Consider the following 6,000-nt stretch of genomic DNA (forward strand, 5'->3'; position numbering starts at 1 on the left):
AAGCTGCATAACATGAGTGCTTGGAGCTGAACTCTGGTCCTCTTCCAGAACAAGCACTCTCAACCTCTGAGCTGGCTCTTCAGCTCCTGAAGACTGTTTATAGAAAGCAAGAAGGGAGGAAGATTTTAGGAAGGCCTGGCAAACAGGGAATGGCCCTGAGTTCTGTGAGGGTAGATGTCAAGTCACACCCATCTTGAAGCACTCAGAGAGCTTTGGGGCATTTCATTGCCACCAATATGAGCTTGGTAGGTTAAAATAAATGAAAGCATTGTTAGAGGTTGGGTTTTTGAGGTCCCTGCAAGCTCATGCGTCGAATATTTGGTCCTGAGATGGTGGCACTATTTCATGAAATTGTGGAAATCTTCCAAAGTAGGATAAAGCTCAAAGATGTTGGTCACTGGAGGTCATCCTTGGAGATGTATTATTAACAGCCCCTTCCTTTCACCGTTCACCCCCCCCACCTGTGTGTGTGTGTGTGTGTGTGTGCCTGTGTGTGTGTGAATCTTCTGCTGTTGTGAAAAACATCACAGATACAGGAACTTAAAAAGGAAAAAATTAATTCTATCTTTGGTTCCAGAAAGATAAGAGCATATTATGACAAGGCAACATGGCAGCAAGCAGCAGCCATATTGGCCAGAGCAGGAAGCTGAGAACTCACATCCTTAACCACACGAGCAAAGGAGAAGAAGCAAAGGGGAAGTGGGGCAAGATCATAAACTCTCAAAGCCTACATCTAATGATATATTTTCTTCAGCAAGGTCACACCTCCTACACTTCCCCAAGCCACCAACTGAGGACCAGGTCTTCAAATATCTGAACCTGTGAGGGACATTCTCATTTAAACCACCCCCTCTGTTTCTCTCTGTTTCTCTCTGTGTCTCTGTGTGTGTGTGTGTGTGTGTGTGTGTGTCTGTCTGTCTGTCTGCCTGTCTCTTTCTCTCCTCCCTGCTAAATCATGACAGCAAGTATAGCAGAGAGGAAAGAGAAGAGAAGAGAGAGAATAGAGAAAGAGGTGGTTGAAAAGATGCTGCCACAGTGTTCTGCAGCATGCCTGGGAGCTAGACAGCCATGGAAGGAGACCTTGAGCTAAAATAATACTTCCTTGTTTGAATTGCTTGTGTCTGGTATTTGGCTCATAGCCACATAATCAACTCAAAAGCAATTCCTCTGGGTTGGAAGCTTCTCTCCTATGAGTTGAACTGCTTAGGGTCACCCTGCATCCATTAAGCATTGCAGAATGTAGCAATGAAGACCAAATCCAGAGCCTTATCCTCAAGGGTTCAGTGTAGAAGTCCAGGAACATCTGCTTGCCCTGGTCCCAATGCCTTGCTTCTCCTCCACTCTCCCTTCCACTGGTTCTTACGGTTTAGGTATCAGCATTTGGGCAAACACCCACTGCCGCACATGAACCTGTCATCTGGAGAAAACTGAGCAGCTTCCAAAGCTTCCGCAGCTCAGGCTCCTGAGCATCAGAGTTGGATATACCTCTTGATGTCATTGTCAAACAGACACGGATTCTCTGATGACAAAAAGAAGAGACCTGCCGGCCAAAATTACAGACAGAAGAGGCTACCAAGGAGCTTCTTAGGATGCTGGATCAGGTTGTCTGGAGAGCAAGGCTAAACTGTTCAGTTCTGCTGGCATGCACTTCACATACAATGATTCCAGCCAGCATCCTTCCATCAGATCTGAAGTTTAAGAAAAAAAGAATGTAACTGCTTGTCTTGGGGCCTCACAACCTGACTGTTGACATTAGAAAGGAATGAATAAGCTTGCAGATGTGGCCTCAAGGGGCCTCGTTGCTTCTGTGGGAGGAGGACAGTGCATCTGGATTCCCCGTTCCTCCGAGAACAACTCATGGTCAGGGAGAAGACATTCTGCCAAGGATACCACCACAGGTCCAGCTTAGAGACATAGGTATTTATAAAGTAACAGTCAAGTTAGAAGCTACTACATAAAACAGGCAACACCCTCCCGTTTTGACAAGGACAGATTTAGGACAACCTGGAAAGTTAGATTTAGGATTGAAATTCCCCAAAGACTCCAGTGCTTTAACCACACATGGAGAATATGCCAGGCCAGCTTCTCACAGGTCCAGGCTAATTCTCTTCCCCCCTATGGTATCCGCCACATTAGAAAGATCCTCCCTTTCCCTCAGACATATGGACACCAGGCTGTATGTCCAAACTCTGTCCACTTCATTTGCAAACTGCAGACCCTTGGCCATGACTCCAAGCCAGGCTGTGTGGTCTGCACTTGGGAGGTTGTATCCAAGGAAGAGGTCAGCGGAGATCTGGAAGAGTGGGCTTGCGGCCATTTGGCAGGGAGCCCACAGGGCTGCCGTGGTCCAGAGAAGAAAGCCTGGGCCTCTTCTAGCCATATCCTGCTATCCTATGGGGAGCTCTACAGCTGTCTAGGGAAGGCAAGGCTGAGGATCTTCTTGCTTATGGTCAAGGAACAAAATTGCACTGGTAGAGGGAGTGTGTTCTGGGAAAACAAACAAATGAACAAATAGTCATTCATCTTCTAAACATGAATGGTTTGGGGTCAGAGTTCCTCCTCTTTCTGCAAAGCTCAGGGAGTCTGGTGGAATCCCTCCCCACTATCCTTGGCAGCCTGTGCTCCTCCAGCCTGCCCCATGCCCTGGCATCTGAGCTCTAGGGACCTGCCCGCATCAGGGTCCCAGGGTCCCAGCCATGGCGGTGTGTGTGTGTGTGTGTGTGTGTGTGTGTGTGTGTGTGTGTGAATGGACAAAGGGGAAAGATGGAGTTCCTCTGTGGATACTGGAGGGTCAGCACAAAGATGGAATCCCATTCCCCTGCCTCCGATTCCTACTCTTCCATGGTGGATTATTTTAAGATCACTTTGGCCTTCCTTCTGCCGATCCCAGGAAACCCCATGCTCATGCTCCTGATTCATAAATCCCAGAGGAGGCAGTTTGAATCTGAGCTCAGTTCCTGCCCACAGGTCAAACATTGCCCTGCAACATTCTCAGCCTTAGCCCTATGACCACTCTCCTCAAGGGCTTTGTTCCTGTGCTTCAGATAGATGTGGGCGGATGCATTTGACACTGAAGTCATTTCTAACTCAGTGTTCAAGGCCCAGCTACACTCCATCTCTGTTCAGAGTGGCTTCTAGCACACTCACAACCCTCCTGCCCTTAGAGCTGACAAGCATTGTTTCAGGTGATCCCCCAGTCGCAGGACCAGCACAGTAAGTTGGTTGCTCTAACAGGCTCTGCCCTTCCACACCCATCCACCCACATGTTCTGTCCTGCCACGCCCATATACCCTGAGGGCTCCAACTGCCCACCTGAAACATTCAATATTATTTTTAATTTCCTTCCCTCTTGGGGTTTTTATTACTATAGACCTGTTTTTGGAATCCTCTGTGTTAAAACTAGTTCAAGCTGCTTGCTTTGAACTACTCAAGGCCATGGTGGGATCTCTCAGCTGCCTGCCCTGGTGGCTGGGGTAGAACCTCATTCTCTTTCTATATTTCCCCTTCACATCCACAGAGGATTCATCTTAGGCAGAGAATCTCTCGTATTTCTGAAGCAAAGGGAAGAGGACAATCTGGTCATAGAGGTTCTGGGATTACAGATGTACACTACCACATCTTCCTTGTTTTGTGCAGTATTGGGATTCGAACTCAGCTTCCTGTCCTTGACACAGTCATTCCAACCCACAGAAAGAGCTGTAGATAATTGGGCATGCCTGCGTGTCATGGCAAAAGCATCATCTCGGGGCTTTTCTTCTTCCATTTCGAGATTGACCCTCACTTCCATCTCTTCTTCTCCCCTCCCCTCCTCAATTCCCACTTTCTTTGCTCTTGTTTTCTTCTTCCTGCTGTCCCCCTTTCCTTTCCCCATTCCTCTTTGCTTAGAAGAACTTATTGTAAGCTGTCTCTGCCCAGCAACTTTTGTCAACAGGGCCCAACATTTTTCACATTTGTGTTCAATATTTTTCTTACATATAAAGACCTGACAACCTGCTCCTCCATGATAGATGTACTTATTTTTTCTAAACTACCACTAACCAAGCATATCATTTTCCTACAGTAAGTGTATATTCAATTTTCTACAGTTTTGACTACTAAACAGGCTTACTAGTGAGACAAATGACAGATATATTGCAATATTAGCAAAGGGTCCCTTAAACCCACATAAAGCTGATGTTTATTCCTATTGTGCACAGCTGAGAAGATGAAGCGGGCCTGGCTAGAAGCGTGGCTACCCTTGTGTGGTCCTATTCTTCTTCCACATGTGGGACCCAGCTTGCAGATCCTGGAACCAAGGTCTAAGGGCAGAGAGATTGCGCACGCTCACTCTTCATTGTGCTGAGTGTCTTCAGATCTTTGCATTTTTTTTTGTCCTGACCCCCAATCCCAAGGGCACTAGCTACTGCCAGATAGACTCTTCCTGCTCCAAGGAAGCCTCTAAACTGCCCCTGATGGGCTCGAGTCAATGCTTTGGGGCCACCGCCTCAAGCCAACCAGGGACATTTACCAAGCACTCCTGAGCCAAGCACTCCATTGTAGCCTTTCTCCCTTTCAAACTTTTCTCCACACCCATAACTTGAGTTTCTACAACGGGACACACTCAGTCCCATAAGCACAGCCCTATCCCAACCCTTATGGACCATCAACTCCACTGTTGAGTCCAAGGCCTGGGTGATGTAAGAGCCCAGGGGGAAGCCTGAACTCCCCATGGTCCAGGGAGAGGAGAGAGTTATGAGAACGGAAGACGGGGAAGGAAGTAAACTTGGAAATGGACTCAGCATCGGTTCTGGAGCCTTGCTGGGCTGGGAGAGGCGATAATGGATCTGCTGCAATTCAGCCCCGGAGATGATGTACGAGGCTCATCTCCTGACATTGAATCAGGTCACTGGGCCCATTGGATGTGATACAATGTCAATGGAACTGTTATGTGTTATTGATGTCAGCCACAGAATGGATAAAAACATTATAAAAATAGCTTTTGTCGACATTTACATTTTCTTCATAGGTGCTGAAAAGACATCAGTCCTTCACCGCTGGAAATGAGGCCACCAAAGATCCGCTTTCACCCCAGGGAGATGGGAGGGTCTGAGGAGGTCAGGGAGGGTCTGCCCAGCCCAAGGAAAAGAAACTGCAGACAGTGAATGAGGGGCTGCCAGCTCTTCCAGAAATGAATGAAGGAAGGGAGTGGGCAGTGGCCTTGGTAAAGTCCCAGCAGAGCGAGGTCATTGTCATACATTTCACTTGGCAAAGATGCTTAGATGGTCCAGTGCTAACAACCCTACCTGACTTGATGGTGACTGCAAGTCAAATATGGAATATCCCTTGTAGGCTCATGATTTGCCATGCTCAATCCCCATCTAATAGTGAGAATCTGAGAGGCTTGCCCCTGTAAGAGACAGGGCCTGGCTGGTGGGATCAGGTCACTGGGAACAGGTGCTTTAGGTGTCTACCCTGTTTTCTGATCAGCTGCCATAGTATGATTAGCTGCTTCACCCTCATGTCGATACAACAGACAGAGCTGCCTGCCCAGGGTCACATCTTCATCACAGTGAGGAACTAAATACCCTAGAAACTGTGAGCTGAGATAAAGTCCTCCTTTAGAAAGGCTCCCTTGGTCATTGTCAGAGCAGAGTTCATAGTCTATTATACCCTTGGGGTTCTCGTCTGAAGATTGGAAGGCAATGTGAGACATGAATAAGATGCCCAGACACCAACCCACACAATTCTTGGCTTCTGGATATGCTTTAATTCTTAGGGTCAGTTGAAGGATCAAGGCCCTTTGTTATCCTTCCTAGACTGGGTTATTGTAGTTTGCCATCGACTTTAATCAAAGAACATGGTAACACCAAAAGATGCCCTAAAGTATATTTTGGGAATTTCAGTGTAGACTAGACTGAAGACCAGCAGTTGTCTGGGAATTCCCTGGGACTCTTGAGACATTCAGTCTCATGGACTAAACAACTGCTGCATTCTTGGCCTTTCTGATGGAAGACAGACATT

The sequence above is a fragment of the Chionomys nivalis genome, chromosome 2 (genome assembly GCF_950005125.1).
Source record: "Chionomys nivalis chromosome 2, mChiNiv1.1, whole genome shotgun sequence".
In the NCBI taxonomy this organism is placed as follows: Eukaryota; Metazoa; Chordata; class Mammalia; order Rodentia; family Cricetidae; genus Chionomys; species Chionomys nivalis.